The sequence below is a fragment of the Miscanthus floridulus genome, chromosome 10 (genome assembly GCF_019320115.1).
Source record: "Miscanthus floridulus cultivar M001 chromosome 10, ASM1932011v1, whole genome shotgun sequence".
In the NCBI taxonomy this organism is placed as follows: Eukaryota; Viridiplantae; Streptophyta; class Magnoliopsida; order Poales; family Poaceae; genus Miscanthus; species Miscanthus floridulus.
This window is the reverse complement of record NC_089589.1, coordinates 66,929,067-66,948,716: the sequence shown is the minus strand read 5'-3', so window position 1 is coordinate 66,948,716 and position 19,650 is coordinate 66,929,067. Positions and strand designations below refer to the sequence as shown.

The 19,650-nt window shown below is 39.4% G+C and overlaps 1 pseudogene; it reads right to left on the bottom strand.

The window, feature by feature from the left end:
* The window catches only part of LOC136487202 (uncharacterized), a 74,180-nt pseudogene continuing 54,530 nt past the window's right edge, over window positions 1-19,650 (bottom strand).

Here is a 19,650-nt window from a genome sequence, read left to right as displayed (position 1 = left end):
TTACGATCCCCACAACTTGCAGTAGGTGCCGCACTGCCCTATAACAGTTAACAGAGTAAATGAAGCACATGACTGAATAGCTCAACAGTATGTCATTCTGACTCTATTGAGGGCATGAGTCCAACTCCAATTAAAGTTTTACGCATTGTCTACGTGGAATTTGCAACACATGTTTATATTTTTAAATATGAATCATGTAAAATGAGCATAGGAGCGATTTCTCCTAGCCGGACTGTTGTAGTTAGTCATCCATATAAAAATTACCATTCTTGATATTTTTAATGGTTTGTTTGTCTCTATATGCAAGAATTATATCAGTATATAAGCTCCGATTGGTTCATCAGTTTTAAAAATTCAAAAGGCATTTCCTGTGTTAATTACCATGATATACATGTCTCTGTGACCAAAATGTTGCCCTTTCCTCAACAAACCGAAAACTGGTTTCTGGATTTGATGAGAGAAGAAATAAAAAGTCTCTCCAAAACCTACTTGTATCAAGCTATACATCATCATATATGAGGCTGTGATGAATTTCACATTTCGTAGTTGAGAAGCATCCATCACATATTCCGCATCAACTTTTGCTTTCGTTATACAGCGTATGTAGGCATGATTAGCTAGTGCTGTTGGTCCCGCAAGGAATTAAATAAATAAGCAAGATGTGACGTATATATCTTAATATATGGAATCTTTGCAACAAAGTATGACAGGAACCAATGGGCATCACAATATTCATTTTCATGAGATCCCTTTATCTACGAAGAAAATAAGATGGACTTTAAATCTGTCATATATCCAATCCTTGAACGAAGAGGATGAAAAAGATGAAACTCACTTTGGGCTATTTGTATAGCTTATCTGGTTTTGTTAGTTGTGTACTTAGTAGAAACGTGTTGATCAAAAAGCTACTACTAGCCCAAAAATAAATATACCAAGTTCTGAGGGGGTGGGATAATAATGTAAGACAGCTTTTGACACCCTATGAAATGAGCTTCCAAATTTTCTTATGTGCTTATTATATTTTTTTTTCCTTTTGTACCCTTTTTAGGGCACTATGAATGAGGTCCTCCGTGACCTCAACCGCTGATTGAAGTCCTGAAGCTACCTCAAGCGGAGAGCAAGCAGGATCATTAAAACATTGCTTTTTTGCTTATGTTGACAATTTGTTTGTTCTAAAACCTACTATTTGTGAGATCGTGGGCTCTTGAAGCCACAACGTTTCTTCGCTTGGTTGATGTCAACCTGTCATGCACTTCATTAGGGACATACCGAGCTCTGTTTTAAGGGCCATGCAGCTTGGCAAAACATAATATTTATCTTTCATCTACGTTATTTTTGTTTTTCTACTTTCGCATCTAGAGCCAGTACATATCATCAGGCTTTCATTATTCAGGGATTGATTATTTGCTGTTTTGGCTTGAAAAAACAGATGTGATCTTCACGAGAAGAACTCCGGTCCCCTCATAGATGCAGGGTTGTTGCTTTGCTTGAAAAGCAGCCGTGGTTCATTGCGTGAACGCGAATCCTAAATCTAATCATGAAGTTTTAGTGTTGTTCGTGTGATTCGTTTTGCATAGCAACACGGTGTCACTGCAACTGAATTGCAGTTACGCTCAAGCTGATGTGATTGGTTGGTGCGGCGATGTTTGCCAGTGTTGTCACCCGTCGAGGATGCCTTCAGAGTCCAGACGCGTACTAGTTGACACGGCCTAGTAGCAAGCCGTTCCATTAAGATCACCAGAGAATGATGTCTTGTTGATTCAAGGAAATGGAGTTTCGTCTGACCGAACCATACCAGCTGATCGCAGAAGACTAGTTAGGGGCCCCCGCTGCCTGTTTGTTTTGTAGTATTTTCTTCCATCCAATCGGGCCCCCTCGACTGGGCCACGTGACCCCATATATCAATTTATGTTGGCAAGGAATCGGAGCATACACATGTAGAAAAAATACAAAAATTGCCTCAAGCTTTTCCATGTAATTGATAAAGTTAGGTTCAAGTTTCCCTCGTACACATGAATCAACGAAGAGCCGCTTGAACGACAACTACAAGAACATTAACTCATCATCCATCATTAATATTGTGCTTAATTTTTATACAACTGAAAAGGTTCCTAAATGGAAAAGGAATTTTCAACTTTTGCCAATGGTAAACATATGAAATCAGCACATATTAAGACTATATGAGCAAGACTTTCTCTCCGCAAAAGTAGGAATATTTGCCATCATCATCATCATAGTTAGGATGGCGCCAACATGGCATGGGCACAGGCCACCTGGAATAATAGTTCAGTAGATATGCATCAGTGGAACTGTTACCCGCTATGAATGAATTAGTTAGATATGCATCAGTGGAACTGTTACCAGCTATGAATGAAATAGTTAGATCAGGATACCCACCTGTTTAACTTAGCCAAGACATCCCTGTCCATCTTCCAGAAAGGCGCACCAGAGGGACCAGCCTTACTGTAAGCATAACATTAAATATTTTATACTTCACTCAACCTTCTTCAGCAAACTTCGTAGAATGTTCAGAAAAATAACATATGTGATATGCACTTACATTTTTTCCTCATATGTGATATGCAAATGTCGTGCCATAACAGGAAAGGGGTTCCGATTTTCTTATCGTAGGAGTTCATGCCAAGAACATCCCCATCCATTATAACAAAAGGGGGCCTCCAATCCCAAACTAGCAAGATGACATGGACAAGTTGTGAAGAGGTATTGCTAGCCATCTCACTCTTATTTATAATAATATGAATAACCATATGCACTAATTAGCTTCACATTTACTTCTTTCAAATACAGATGAAATATTAATTTGCCCTCTCAAGTTGAACCAGGAGAATAGCAATATGATACATGTTTGAGTCTCAAGGGTATGCGATTTCAAGGAGGAGACAGGAAGATGTCATAAAATACCATTTGCCTGTGATTGACCAAAAGGTAAATATACATGTTTTCACCCAATAGCTCTTTGCAAATCTTTTCCTTTTTATCTAAAAAATTATTAATTGAATGCAGGTTTCTAAGTCCTAGCTGCTCTTCTATCCTTTCCTCAGTACCTTACTCGAGCTGTGCACCACTGGAGCAACAAATTGATGATCTACATGACTTTTGTGTTTCACTTCTAATAGATGTTTCTAGATATACTGATTCAGTAAGCTATATGTTGTCAAGATGCATGTATAAATGTGTGTGTGTGTGTGTGTGTGTGTGTGTGTGTTATCAAACATCAAAACATATATATAGTGCGTCCTCTTGTTTCATTTTGTTTATAAGACCGTGACTAAACGAATCAATCTGGAACAGAGTAGAGGTCTGCATGAGAATGGACCAATGCAAGACTGCAAGCTTAAAAGGAAAACACTGGCCTAACATCAAATAAATGGCGCGTCAACGCCACACCCAGAGTTCTAGTATCACTCTTATTTACTCACTATGAAAAATTTGGGAATAAAAAAACATAGGGTTACCTTTGTGATTTTGCACGAGGAACGTACAAGAACGCCGCAATCAAGAGTACCTGTGACCTGTCCAGGGAACCAGATTCCCGCTCACAGCCATTAATGCGCCTGATTTGAAGCAACGCCCTACAGCTGCTACTTCAAAACCCGTGGACAAAGAAAGGAGAGCATTTGCTGGATGAAGATCACGACGATCCTTGACACTGACTAGAGCAACATTATAATGCAAATTATAATGCTCTAACGTCCCTTCTCTGCGTTCCTTGCCTGGAAGCAACACTTCAATCTGAAAATGAGGCCTTGTTTAGATCACCTCCAAATTCCAAGTTTTTTCACTCTCTCTCCATCACATCAATTTTTAGCCGCTTGCATGGAGCATTAAATGTAGGTAAAAAAAATAACTAATTGCACAGTTTAGTTGGAAATCACGAGATGAATCTTTTGAGCTTAGTTGGTCCACGATTGGACAATATTTACCAAATAAGACGAAAGCGCTACTATTCATCGGGTTGCAATTTTTTGCAATCTAAACAAGGCCTGATATAATGATGAGAGTTAAGCAGCACCATAAAAGAACAAGCAATCACAGAATAATGACCACCAACCCTCAAGTTTTTAACAATCTTGTTCTCATCACCAGAATTTCTAATCAAGCTCACTGATGTCAAAATAATTGTAGATACATTCCACCCAATAAAAAACAACGTGCATGCAAATTTTTTTTTTCTCCTGAACCAGATTCTGGTTATTAGCTAGTTGTGATAAAAAAAGAGAGATGAAATAGTAAATGGCAAATAATTATAAAATCACCATTGAATGAAGCCGCGTGACAACATTGCGACCTATGCTAGAAGCTGCTTTTTCACTAAGTTTCTTCCATGCACCTTTACCACATATATCACCAAAAGTCTCCTCAAAAGTATTGACCAAAATCATGCCAGCTAAGAAATATACATTTTATAATATAGTTATTAGTGGTACAGGAGGGCTATAAAAGTTCAGCAAATTTAGAAACGCTGACTCACCACCCATCATGGTTGATGGTAACTTAGGGTAACCGTCCAGATCTAACTGTACCTGGCTGAGAAGATCTGTGTGTGCTGGTGCAACAATGTCAAGTGATCAGCACCGGCATATACAGAATTACTGATACTATATACGGCAAGTAAATTCAGAATTATCTGTATGCACATAATGATCAACAGGTAACGTTAGTAATATTATGATGAGAGCCTGAGCATACCCAAGTATATGTACACAGAATGCAGATGCGTTAACTAAGCACAAGCAATATAAGTACAAGTGAACACTAGTACACCGGTGCTTTCTTCTCGCGCCACCCTTTTTTTTCCCCTGGCGGTTCGGAAAGAGCAGGCGCCACTAGAAATAAAACTGTAGATCCAAATCATGAACTACCAATGTAAATTCATTTTTACTGGCTATTTTATTAAGTTTTCTGCCAGTAAAAATACATGATTTCTACTGACGGTAGCCTTAAAAACAGCCAGTAAAAATATATTTATAGTGGCGGTTTTCATAACCTAGCGTCACTACAAATAGACGCCGAATATTAAAAATTAAGTACTAAAATTTGAATTTTTCAAACGACCTCAAATGGAGAAATGACCAAAATAAAAGTTGTAGATCTCGAAAAGTTATAGAACTTTGTTGCTTACAACATTTCCATTTGAAATCATTTGATGTTTCAAAATTTTGTTTAAAATTCAATTTTATATGGTTGAAGAACTCTGATCTCTATTTTTAATCTCTGGCTAAAACTTGTAACTAGTCTTTCTCCCTCATACTATCTTCAAATTACTTAATTTTTTTTCCTAAAATTTTGTAAAATCATGCTCTATTAATTTATTGTGTTCTTATATCTAATATTTTGGTCATCTTTTCCAGTGAACATTTCAAAATTTGAGTTTAAAAAATGACAACTTCAAACAACATTTTGAAACATCAAATGATTTCAGCTGAAGAAGTCATGAACATAAAAGTTGTAGAACTCATCAAGATCTACAACTTTTATTTTGGTCATTTCTTCATCCGACAAAGTGGTAGTAAACATTGTTCACAAATGACATATCTCTTATATAGTTTCATAAACTATGTGAGTGATTTATGAATTTGTGAACAATGTAGACTATCACTTTGTCGGATGAAGAAATGACCAAAATAAAAGTTGTAGACCTTGATGAGTTCTACAACTTTGTTGTTGATGACTTTTGCAGCCAAAATCATTTGCTATTTTGAAAATCTTGTTTGAAGTTCTCATTTTTTTGAAATTCAAAATTTAAATTGTTCAAACCAAGTCACATGAAAAGATGACCAAAATAAAAGTTGTAGATCTCGATGATTTCTAAAACTTTGTTGTTGACAACATTTTCATTTGAAATCATTTTATCACGAAAAACTACGTTTGAATTTCTCAAATTTGAAATTTGAATTTTTTATGCGACCTCATATGGAGAAACAATCAAAACGAAAGTTGTAGAACTCAAAAAGTTATGCAATTTTATAGTTGACAACTTTTTCATTTAAAGTCATCCTGTCAAGGAAAACTATGTTTAAATTTCTCAAATTTGAAATTTGAATTTTTTAAACTACCTTGGATGGAGAAACAACCAAAATAAAAGTTGTAGATCTAAAAAAGTTATGCAACTTTATAGTTTACAACTTTTTGATTTGAATTCGTTAAGGTCTCAAACAATCAATTTAAACTCAATTGAGGACAATATGAGTAGAAAGAAAATCCATTATAGATGTAAGGGAGTGTGAGGTGTAGTGGTTAGAGGAGTATTGCGTGAGGAGGAGGTCGCATGTTCGAATCTTGTTTCCCATGAAGTGCGCGAAAAATGACGTGACTTGTGAATTCGACAGAGTGGGTGGGTGGCTGACTGGTGGGGCCTCCCCAGATTAATTTTTTTTTTGCTATTTTTGAAAATCATTTATAGTGGTGGTTTTTTTTAAAAAAATAGCCAGTGTAAATCTTTGGTAGTGGTGGTTTTCTTAAGAAAACAGTCAGTGTAAATTATTTGTAGTAGCGGTTCTCTAGAAGACGCCTGTGAAGTTCATGATTTTTACTGACCTTTGCCACCGGCGGTACTGACTGGCGTCTGTAGAAATAGCTTTCAAACTGCCAGTGCTCTGCTGTACTAGAGGAAACAGGAAAACTAGTTGATATAAAAATGTAAAAGTAAACTTGCGCACCTTCTAAATAGATGTCAGGACAAAGCTGCAACAATTTGCACGATACCACGTTGTTACAAAGTCACAAGGAGTGGCTATATGCTCACCTTCCGGATAGCTGTTAGATTTACCACCTACATGTGCTCCTGCAGAGGAACATAACCCAAAATTAAATATCAAGCCACTGTGTTAATACATAAAATGGTGCCAAAACCTACATAACGTAGAATCATATGCCAGCAACAGTATAGAGAAAGTAGGACCTGAAGTTGTATGGATATAATAATGTTTCACGTAAACATGATATAGCACCCTAAAATTTGCTTCTTTTAAAATATAGCTAAAAAGATTTAATTTTGAATTTTTATGCTCATAAAAACATAGAAAATAATTTTTTTATTAAATTAAAATTCACCATAAGGTGTAGCAACACTGTTTTGCATACATGCTGGTGTATTTGTTTCTTTGTACTGAGTAGTTTTGGTTTAAAGTTCAAACCAATTCAAATTGTTTTTGAAAATGGATTTGAAATAAGCTTTGAAAAAGAAAAAGAAAAAGAAAGAAGCCTTCACTTCTCAGTTTGGCCCGAAGGCCTGCTCCCTCCCCTTGCGGGCCATCCCTCCCTCTCTGTTTCTAGGCCGGCAGCGCCCACAGCCCGCTCTCCCTTTCCCCCTGGCCTGCTCCGCTCTCCCTCTCTCCTGAAGGCGGCCCAACCCCGCTCTCTACCGAGCCGGCCCAGCAAGCAGGTCGCGCCGCACCGTGCCTCCTCTTCCCTTGCGCGCAGTCGCTGATAGCCCGGCCCCACGCTCCATGTCACTGCCATCTTGGGCCCACTTGTCAGCACCATCCTTTACCTCTGTCGTAACCGAAGCGGACTCCGCCACCGAGAGTCCGAAGTCGCCCGGCCCGCCTGGTCTGCCTTGCCGTGTGCGCAAAGATGCTCCTCGGGCCATAAATAGCAGCCGTCCGCATCGTGTCGTCTCTCTACTAAGCTCTAGAGCAAGCTGCATCCGCCGAGTCGCCGCGCCTCTACAACCCTAGCCACCGACGCCACCATGCTCGCCTCGCAGTTTTGCCACTCTACCGTTGAACGGGACCGCTCGCCAAGCTTCGCTAGGAGGTACGCAAGCAGATGGTACTGCGCTAGCTCTCTCTCTCGCCTTCTGTTACCGTAGCGCCGGCGTCGTTGTTTCGTCGGAGTCCTGATCCGCCCGATCAAGCTCACGCACACCTCTATGCCTTCGCTTGTCTTCCCGATCCCCTAATCGAGTTCGACTCGCTCCGCTCTCCCTCCCTGTGCTAATCCCGTGGCCGATGATGCTTGGAACGTCGAAAACAACGAACGTCGATGAGGTGCTCTGTTTTCTAGCCATGGCGCCGCCATCCACAGCGCCGCTCCGTCGACCCCCGTTCCCCCATTTGATCTGCACCGCCCGATCTGAGATCAACGACCTAGATTTGAAGATACCCCTTCGCCGGCCGTTTTGCAAAAGAGCCCTCGCATTTTTGTAGAATAGAACCCGCCGTCCCTACAATTTTGTTAAAAAGCCCCTGTCTTTCTTCAAAATAGTATCCGCAGTCCTTGGCTGGTTTAAAATCAGATTTTATTTATTTTAAATTCGAAAATCAAGTTCCATCTATTTATAAAATTGTCACTATCTTCATTAGGCCATATCTTCTCCGTTTTGACCCGTTCAACTTGTGTTAGGTTCATAATTCCATAATCTACATGTTCATACTACTATTGGATATGTTTTCAACTTTTAAAAATTGAGGTTTTATTTAATCTATTATTTTATTAAAGGAAATCTTGTTTAATTCATATCTTCTACGTTTTAGTTCTGATTTGACCTGTTCAGGTTGCGCTAGATTCATTACAATGAGATCTACGCATTAGTAACCATGTTTATCATGTCACTATTTCTAGAATTTCATAATTCAAATCCTAACTTGATTAATAACTATGCAACTAGATTTATAAATAAAGTAGGATTTATTCTACTCTGACTTTCAGATTTAAATCTAAATTTAACTTAATACAATTTAGATAATTCTCTGGAGTATCTTATATATGTTTTATAATTAAAATAAATGGAGTTTGTAGTTTTCCTTATTCTTGAATAAAAGCAAATCTATCGGTAAATGTATCTTTTCACCGTGGCTCCGATTAGTGTACTTTTCACGCTTGTGTGTTCATAGCAACGTGTAGAACATCTTTAAACCCTTTTCACTTGCTATTTCACATGTTTGGTATACTGTTCTAATTTAGTTCTATTGTTTGCTTCGTGCATGATTGCATGGATGCTTGTGTGGTGCTTTATGATCATGTCCAGTCGGTGAGCTTTACGTGTTGATCAAGGAGTTCCTTTGAAGTTTTGAACTTGAAGAAGGATCTAAGTTTAAGGCAAGTATAGCATAGGATCTTCCTTGTTGTCCTATACACCTTTAATCATTTAATTCATACTGCATGTGTCTACCTTGACTACCACTAAGGATTTCCTAGTACTTTGTACCCTATATATTGATACCTATAGGGTATTGCATTGGGTAGTATGATGCTAGTGCTCAAACTATGACCATGATCTTGTAACTTGACTAATGGTATATACAATAAACACTAAAAGATGCTTTTAGCAACATGGAACAAGGGGGCTAGAGCATTGGGCTATTTTATGGTACTCTAGATTCCTCTTCCTAAGGACTTATCTGTAAGTGATCATCCGGAACTTATAGTACAGCTATGAGGGCTATATGGCTCTAGCTTTAGCTCAGTATGAGGACCTTTTCTAGCTTGTTAGAGGTTACCTTTATTGGCGTAAGAATGGCTTGACGAATCGGCTATAGTGCGGCCACTGTCCCCTTGAGTATAGGCTGCGCGTCATTGTGCCATCGGGAAGGGGGGCTCTATATCTATTTGCCGAGTGAATCTAATAGCCCTAACTTGATAGATGAACCTTTGAAAGGCTTCATAGTGAACCCTACTGACCTTCCTTGGTAGTGGGTCAAGAGGCTCGTGACCTCGGGTGAAAGGGTAAATCACGACTCACAGTGAAAGTGTACAACCTCTGCACAGTGTAAAACTAGTATATCAGCAGTGCTCACGGTCACGAGCGGCCTTGGAACATTTATGGAATAGATGATGAACACTGATGATACTGATGATAAAGATGCTCACTAATAATTACTGTTTATGATGTTCATTATTCATGTTTACCTGATCATGTGTTTACATGGGCTTGTGAATAAACTTGTTGCCACCCAATTGCTAAAAGATGACTCATTAAAAGCTAATCGTAGTTAAACCAGTGTTAGCCTTTTGAGCCTCATGAACCTCATGTTATATTTGTTGAGTACGACATGTACTTACGCTTGCTTTACTTTTTAAATCTTTGGAAAAATCCCGGATGGGTACTAGATTGCTAGAGTCTGGAGGAATTAGGCTTGTGATCAACTAGTCAGTTGTCCCTGTGAAATTGGAGTCTTCACCCAAAGATCGGAGTTGTCTTTCTGCTATTTGCTATCTAAGTTTATATTCTTTATACTAAGTACATTATATATTGAGCATTGTCTTTTGATATTACCCTTATTTGTTGGTATATGTGAGATTCGACTTCCTGGGCTCACATATAGTGCGTATCTGGTTTTGTTCTTAAAACCGAGTGCTACAAAGTGGTATCAGAGCAATGTTGACTGTAGGACGCAAGCCTTATAGAAACTGGTCGTTTTAAGGTTTAGAAGTTGCTAGGAAAACCCTTGTTCTATGAACAATGATATTTTCTTCTCTACTATATCTCTACCCTTGCTATTCATCTCTACCTGTTGCTTATTTTAAAACCTTTTTTCTCATCTCCACTCCTTGATTTGATATGCTTTTAGAACTGCTCCTCACCACCTTCTTGCGTAATCTGAAGATGAGTCTTAGGATTGTTACCCCTAGTACAATGAGGATGATAGCATCATAGGTTGAGTCAATGATTGAATTATGCACCTTTATTGCCTTGTTGAATTGTCATTATGTTTCTGCTTGTTTTGCAGCTTTGTAATGAGTGCAATGATCTTATGGGGTTTTTCCACAATTTCATTTAGTTTATAGGCTTAAGGTATAAGGATTAATGAAATAAATAGTCGGGTTTTGGTTATCTTCTGTTTCCCCATCCTGCCTTTCAGAGCAACCTGTCTTTATCGGCTTATATCTCTGTCTTTCGACTATCCAAAATCATAGAGAAATTCTGTACAATAGTAGACTTCAATATCTTTCGCTGACCATAAGAATCAACTTGATAGCTATTTTGGTTATGGAGTGATAAAAATCACAAGACGATGCACCTATGCTGTCTAAAATATGGAGTGGTCTCTGTTGTGCACTGTTTTCGACAACCTAAACTGCAGAATTTGGAAAAGTGTTCTATAAGGAAGTAGTGGAGAATTTGATAAGCTTGCCAATGGTATAAGCTACAACTTCATTGGATTAATAGAATGAGAGTTACCGTTGTTTTACTGCGCTATTGTTTTTTTGCTCGTGAGGAATTCTAGATTTCTTGTTCTTGCCCCTACACAAGAGTATCATTGGGATGTCAGAACGTCTTGATACTAGTTAGCTCATCTGGAAGAAGGAGCAAGCTACCCATTTTATGTCCCCTAGTTGACTTTTTCTTAAGGGGGTAGCCAAGTTGAAAATTTTGCAAGATGAAGTTTCATATGTTCTAGTTATTCATTTGGAGGCATCGATTATCACTGTGATGGTTGTTACCAGGAGAAGTGCTTCACATGATAACCGAAGGAATCCTGCCAATTCTAATCCACTGCCATCAAATCCACCATCTATAGAGCAAGCTTTGATGACGCAGACTCAGTTATTATAGACCTTTGCTCAAAGTGTGTTGAACAACCCACATCAAGCGCCGTGGTGAATTTATGAAGGGATACCCACCGACACTCTCTCATACAAGCAAACCACTAGAAGCTGATGACTGGCATGGAGCTGTGGAGCAATAGTTGGACATAGCTTAGTGTGATGACTATGAGAAGGTGCCTTTTGCGTCTAGCCAACTCCAGGGCGCAACACAAGACTAGTGGGAGTCTTACTAGTATGGATGCCACAACAATGCTGGACAGATCACCTGGAAGGAGTTTAGCAAGAGCCTCAAGTCCTACCATAGTTCGTTAGGTGTGGTAGAACTTAAGCAAGATGAGTTCCTCAACTTGAAGCAAGGATCGATGTTAGTGTCATAACCGGTTCACTCAGTTGTCGTGCTATGTTCCAGGATAAGTGGATAATGGTGCAAAGAAATAGAAACGCTTTTTGAAAGGACTAAATGATGGTTTGCAACTATAGCTGATGACCGTGGTGTATGCAGACTATCAGATGTTGGTGAAGAGAGCAAATGTAATTGAGAACAAGCATCAAGAGATGGAAGAGAAGAAGAGAAACCGTGACCTTCAACGCCAGTTAAGAAATACTCGTCGTCGTTTCGCTATACAACTAGAATGTTAGTCACACCCTATGAATCTGCTTAGAAGTAATGATCAAGATCAGTATCATCAAATGATAAAGTGCAGCATTTTAGCTCTCAAGAGCCATGTCTATCATCTTCCACTATCACCTTGATGAAGACAAATACTTCTACTAGTGAGGAAGGTTATGATTATGGTGAGATTAAACATTATGACAATGACTCTCTTAAGAAGTTTGCTGAGAGTAATCAAAGTCAGAGTCAACAACAGCAGGAGCTTGAACAGAATGTCCATAAGAAGAAGGTGCAAGAAAATAAATTAAAGCGAAACCACATCCCTAGAAGTCTGAACAATGTGGATATTATTACCACTCGGGAAACTAAGGAGGTCGTTTATGGTTTGATTAGAGGTTCAAGGGAAGTTTATCCAAGACCATCAAGATATTGATAGTGTTACTGGAGAAGGTATAAGTTCGGATCAAGAGACCTCAGCTAAGTTTTTGAAGGAGTAAAAAAAGAGAGAGGTTGAAGTAAAACCTAAGTATTAGCTTTGCTCGATCTGGACAAGAGATTTATATCCACTAGGATGCACCCTGTCAAGATGTGGGATGTGTCCTTATGCAAGAAGAAAAAGTAGAGGCTTATGCAAGAAAACATGAGATGGAACATCTGACGTTTGATCTGGAGTTATCCATTGTGGAGCATGAGGTGCTATCTATTTGGGCATAACAAGTGACATCTAGGTGGATCACAAGAATGTACAGGACATCTTCACTAAGATGGTCTTGAGCTTGTGATATCCTCATTGGAATGAAATTGATTATGAATTGGAAAAGTGCTGTCACTTCGAGGAGCAAAGTCATGGCCGATGTCCTTAGCAATGGAGAATTATGCTAAGAAGGTTTGGGTGACACCAAGGACTAAGAATTGTATTCCAAGTTCGAGTAACTTAATTAGAATCCTTAATGTTTTAAAGATTGGTAGTAGAATCTCCTTATGAACAAGAGATTCGTCAGGCTCCGTTGGAAGGGAGTATTTTAAGAAAGAGAATTGATAGTATGTACTAAAAAGGAAAGGTGGCCTAGTGATTGGGAATTACCTGAGTATTGTTTGGAGTATCTGTCAGAATCTTGGAATCAGTTTGGCAAGATACTTGGAGTAAGGTTAATAGGTATGTAAAGTAAAGTTGGATCCTTATCAAGAAGATGGAACTACACGATAGAGCTACACGAGGAAGTAAAGAAGAATCCAAAGATGAAGTATCCCTATCTCCTAGTCGACGTCTTCCGAATCTCAAGGACGAGATTCATTTTAAGGGGGATAAAATTGTAACACCCTAAAATTTGCTTCTTTTGAAATATAGCTAAAAAGATTTAATTTTGAATTTTTATGCTCATAAAAACATAGGAAATATTTTTTTATTAAATTAAAATTCACCATAAGGTGTAGCAACACTGTTTTGCATACATGTTGGTGCATTTGTTTCTTTGTACTGAGTGGTTTTGGTTTAAAGTTCAAACCAATTCAAATTGTTTTTGAAAATGGATTTGAAATAAGCTTTGAAAAAGAAAAAGAAAAAGAAAGAAGCCTTCCCTTCTCAGTTTGGCCCGAAGGCCTGCTCCCTCCCCTTTGCGGGCCATCCCTCCCTCTCTGTTTCTAGGCCGGCAGCGCCCACAGCCTGCTCTCCCTTCCCCCTAGCCTGATCCGCTCTCTCTCTCTCCTGCAGGCAGCCCAACCCCGCTCTCTGCCGAGCCGGCCCAGCAAGCAGGCCGCGTTGCACCGTGCCTCCTCTTCCCTTACGCGCAGTCACTAGCAGCCTAGCCCCGCACTCCATGTCACTGCCATCTCAGGCCCACTTGTTAGCACCATCCTTTACCTCTGCCATAGCCAAAGCGGACTCCGCCGCCAAGAGTCTGAAGTCGCCCCGCCTCATCTGCCTTGCCGTGCACGCCAAGATGCTCCAAAAGCCATAAATAGCAGGCGTCCGCATTGTGCCACCTCTCTATCGAGCTTTAGAGCAAGCTGCATCCGCCAAGTCGCCGCGCCACTGCAACCCAAGGCACCTCCGCCACCGTGCTCGCCTCATAGTTCCGCTGCTCCGCCATCGTCCAAGACTGCTCGCTGAGTTTCGCTAGGAGGTAAGCAAGTAGATGGTACCATGCTAGCTCTCTCTCTCTCTCTCTTGCCTTCTGTTACCGTAGTGCCATCGCCATTGTTTCGTCGGAGTCCCGATCCACCTGATCAAGCTCACACGCGCCTCTGTGCCTTCGCTTGTCTTCTCGATCCCCTAATCGAGTTCGACTCACTCCACTCTCCCTCCCTATGCTAATCTTGAGGTTTTATTTAATCTATTATTTTATTAAAGGAAATCTTGTTTAATTCATATCTTCTACGTTTTAGCTCTGATTTGACCTGTTCAGGTTGCGCTAGATTCATTACAACGAGATCTATGCATTAGTAACAATGTTCATCATGTCACTATTTCTAGAATTTTATGGTTTAAATCCTAACTTGATTAATAACTATGCAACTAGATTTATAAATAAAGAATGATTTATTCTACTCTGACTTTCAGATTTAAATCTAAATTTAACTTAATACAATTTAGAAAATTCTCTAGAGTATCTTATATATGTTTTATAATTAAAATAAATAGAGTTTGTAGTTTTCCTTATTCTTGAATAAAAGCAAATCTATCGGTAGATGTATCTTTTTTACCGTAGCTTCGATTAGTGTACTTTTCGTGCCAGTGTGTTCATAGCAACATGTAGAACATCTTTAAAACCTTTTTCACTTGCTATTTCACATGTTTGGTGTACTGTTCTAATTTAGTTCTATTGTTTGCTTCGTGTATGATTACATGGATGCTTGTGTGGTGCTTTATGATCATGTCTAGTCGGTGAGCTTTACGTGTTGATCAAGGAGTTCATTTGAAGTTTTGGACTTGAAGAAGGATCTAAGTTTAAGGCAAGTATAGCATGTGATCTTCCTTGTTGTCCTATACACCTTTAATCATTTAATTCATACTGCATGTGTCTACCTTGACTACCACTAAGGATTTCCTAGTACTTTGTACCCTGTACATTGATACCTATGGGGTATTGCATTGGGTAGTATGATGCTAGTGCTCAAACTATGACCATGATCTTGTAACTTGACTAATGGTATATGCAATAAACACTAAAAGATGCATTTAGCAACATGGAACAAGGGGGCTAGAGCATTGGGCTATTTTATGGTACTCTAGATTCCTCTCCCTAAGGATTTATCTGTAAGTGATCATCCAGGACTTATAGTACAACTGTGAGGGCTAGATGGCTCTGGCTTTAGCTCAATATGAGTACCTTTTCTAGCTTGTTAGAGGTTACCTTTATTGGCATAAGAATGGCTTAATGAATCGGGTATAGACCGGCCTCTGTCCCCTTGAGCCCTTGAGTATAGGTTGCGCGTCATTGTGCCATCGGGAAGGGGGGCTCTATATCTGTTTGCCAAGTGAATCCAATAGCCCTAACTTGATAGATGAACCTTTAAAAGGCTTCATAGTGAACCCTGCCGACCTTCCTTGGTAGTGGGTCAAGAGGCCCGCGACCTCGGGTGAAAGGGTAAATCACGACTCATAGTGAAAGTGTACAACCTCTGCAGAGTGTAAAACTAGTATATCAGTCGTGCTCACGGTCATGAGCGGCCTTGGAACATTTACGGAATAGATGATGAACACTGATGATACTGATGATAATGATGCTCACTAATAATTATTATTTATGCTCTTCATTATTCATGTTTACCTGATCATGTGTTTATATGGGCTTGTGAATAAACTTGTTACCACCCAATTGCTAAAAGATGACTCATTAAAAGCTAATCGCAGTTAAACCAGTGTCAGCCTTTTGAGCCTCATGAACCCCATGTTATATTTGTTGAGTACGACATGTACTTACGCTTGCTTTACTTTTTAAATCTTTGGAAAAATCCCGGATGGGTACCAGATGGCTAGAGTTGAGAGAAATTTGGCTTATGATCAACCAGTCAGTTGTCCCTATGGAATTGGAGTCTTCACCCGAAGATCGGAGTTGTCTTTCTGCTGTTTGCTATCTAATGTTATATTCTTTATACTAAGTATGTTATATATTGAGCATTGTCTTTGGATATTACCCTTATTTGTAGGTATATGTGAGATTTGACTTCCTGGGCTCACATATGGTGTGTATCTTGTTTTGTTCTTAAAACTGAGTGCTACACATGACCTTGTGCCATCTAGTGTGCACAATAAGACAACATACGACTCTAACAATGGCACAAAAATATGACAAATCTAGTACAGGGCAACTATGATACATGCCTAAGGACAACAAATATTTTGGTTGAGGTGTCAAAGAAACAAGTTAATATTAAAAGTAACATTGAGAAAATGCAGGGCTCACACTAGTGCAGGACTGAGCATCAGTCCCGGTTGGGAAACCCAATTTAGTTCCGGTTTCCCAACCGGGATTGCGAATCCAGGACTAAAGGCCCCCTTTAGTCCCAGTTCTAGGAACTGGCACTGAAAGTGGACCTTTAGTCCTAGTTGCTATTACTAACTAGGACTAAATGGTCCCGTAGACCTTGCCACGGGGCTGGCATGTTTAGTCTGGGTTGGTGTTTCCAACCGGTACTAAAGGTTCTTTTTTTATTTCTTTCCTTTTCATTTTATGGTTTCTTTTCAATTCTATTCTTTTTTGTTTTAATTAGCTTTTCGTATACAAATTCTATGCTGCTAATAACACACTAATATGCATGAAACTATATATATACAAATATTTCAAGAGGTTGTACATGCATGGAATATGTACATAATAAAGTCACAAAAAGCTTGTACTCATACCCTTGGGATTTCATTCAACCCTAATCTTCAGTCATATGGCTACTAGGTAATATTTCTTTTCTGTCATAGTAGTACGCGTCTTTGGGATCTATGACCTCATCCATAAGAAATCCGGACAATGCCTCTTGAATTGCTTTGATCTGGTCAGCTCATAGGACCTTTTCCTTCCTCTATTTAAGCTTCAATTCGAATGAAAGGAAAAATATGAATATATATATATATGATTATATATATCAACACAATGGTAATAAATAAATTATGTATATTTTTTACGTACTTTGAGGATCTCTTCACTTGTTCTCATTGAGTACTGCATGAGGAACTCGCAAACGTAGTATCCTGCAAACACTACTTTATCATCAACCAATGAAGCATGGTAATAATCAATTGAACTAAATAAAGATGCGGTTACCTATCTAGTAGTTACTGGGTATTGGACTACATTTAGAGGCACTTTCTAATTAGCATAATGGTGTTTCTCGGCGAACATAGCCCAAAGCACTACCCAACACAATAAATAAATGGAGTTATATCAATAAAATGGCATGAGAGAGTATAAAGTGTACGATACCGAAATTACTACTGGATAATATGTATCTATCATTTCTTGGTAATTTTCTTGGGGTTTTGTCGCTGAGTCAAAGATTTTTACATGGAGTAGCATTATCCTGTAAAAGCTACATGTTTATACGCAGGCATAACTCATTAACTAAAGTCAACATGGAGTAAGCAAAATAAAATGTGCATAGGACATTAACACTCACTTGAAGTTCTAAGGGAAGAGTATCAATGTCTCGCCATGTTGCTTATCTAAGAACGTAAACAGATTATTCTCCACTTGAGGTCGCCATCTATCATATGGAGTAACCGTGTCCTTGAATGTGCGATTCAGATCGAAGAAACCAACACTAGTCATCCCTTTTTTCTTTAGTTTCAACATCTCATATCTGCATATATATATAGTATAAAAGAATATATATAGTGTGAGGATAGCTATATATAGACAACGAACTAACATGCAAGTTACTTCAATTGTAGAAAGAATCACTTACAGACACCAGCAACTGAGGAGAGATTTGTCGAGAGAGTCTCGGTTTAATAGTTGGTGTAATTCATTGAACTCAATATGTAGAATGTCATAGCCTAAGAAGTAATGCTCTGGTCTAACTCTGACAAGAAACCATTCCTTCACACACGCATTTAAGAATCACTTGTTTAACAAGAACATTTGCGTACCCAGTGATGAATTGGACTTAGGGTTGACAAGACTCCTGCCATACACATAGGTCCGGTAAATATCAAAGTTGGCTATTGGTATCAATCCTCCCCCAACGAGTTATTGAGGTGTGAGACCTATTGTGTCCATGAAGTCTTGGATTGCTTCCCTATCAATTGGGCCGCCTTGTGTGTTTCTATAATCATCCTCAACAACTAGTGGGTCGATAAATTGCTTAGATTGTTGTTCGAGCTATGCAACATCTTTCCCTGGTCTCTTCACTTTTAGCGATGCCTTATATGACTTGTCGAGAGAGAGATCATAGTCCAATAATGGCGAGGGCTTATGTGCCTCACACCGCCTTTTCTCCACTTCAATGACTTTTTTCCTTAGTTCTTGTCGAACTATGTAATGCGGCTTTTGCGGGGTTTTCATAAGTTCCATCCTCTTTGCTTTTGATTCTGCTAAACTTTACCGCTAGTTTTTCAAATCTTTTTGTGTCACCGCTTTTGATTCCTCTTTAGACTTCTCATAAGGTAGCTTCTTAGGAGGGGGCTTTGTTTTATGACGTGTCATGACCTGGTCCTAACACCCTTATGAGCATCAGCATCATGAGGATCCTTGCATTTGAAATCAAATAGTTAGAAACTAAATGCTACATTAAACTACTCACTGTTGAATTGATGGAGAATCTGCCAGCACCATCGGGTTATTCGCCAGTTCATTAGCACGCTGTTCGTCAGTAACCTGACACAACCGGAGAGTCTACCGTCACAACGGATTGTCCGATAGGATCGTCCCATGCAAAAATGTGAGGTGTCACTTTGTGAATCACTGGGTCCCACACTTCACGACAGCTATCCATCTCATGGACACACCAAGGTAGAGAGTCCACCAGCTCACTTACTCACTCTTACACTCCCACTCTCTCTAGTTCACCTCTCTACTCTCTCTCTCTCACACTCAAGCAAGCAAGAGGAGAAGGAAAGGAGGAGGAAGGAGAAGGGATTGGAGCTTGGAAGCAGCAAGAGATGGCCGTGGAGATCACCTAGAGGTCGTCGTCCACAAGAGGTAGGGGTTAGAAGGCTGAGGAGCCCTCTCACCCTTGCCATAAGGAGCTAGAAGGAGAAGGTGGCAAGAAGAAGATTTCCAGTTACCGAGGAGGAGATCCAGCTGCTCCATCCTCTTGGAGAGCTTGGTACCTTGTGTTTGCAGCCCTTGGAAAGGATCTAACCAAGCCAAACCTAGGATTTTGTCTTTAGGAGTTAAAACCTAGGAAACATCGATTTGTGGCCTAGAGTTAGTTTGCACCCAATGTAGTTAGAACTAACCGGCTAGATATGTTCTATAGAACCCTAGTAGTCTACCCTGAAGATGGTTTACACATGCAAGCACCTTGGGTGAAGATTTGGATCTCGAGTTATTATATAGTGTTCACTATCAGTATCGACGGAGGGTCCG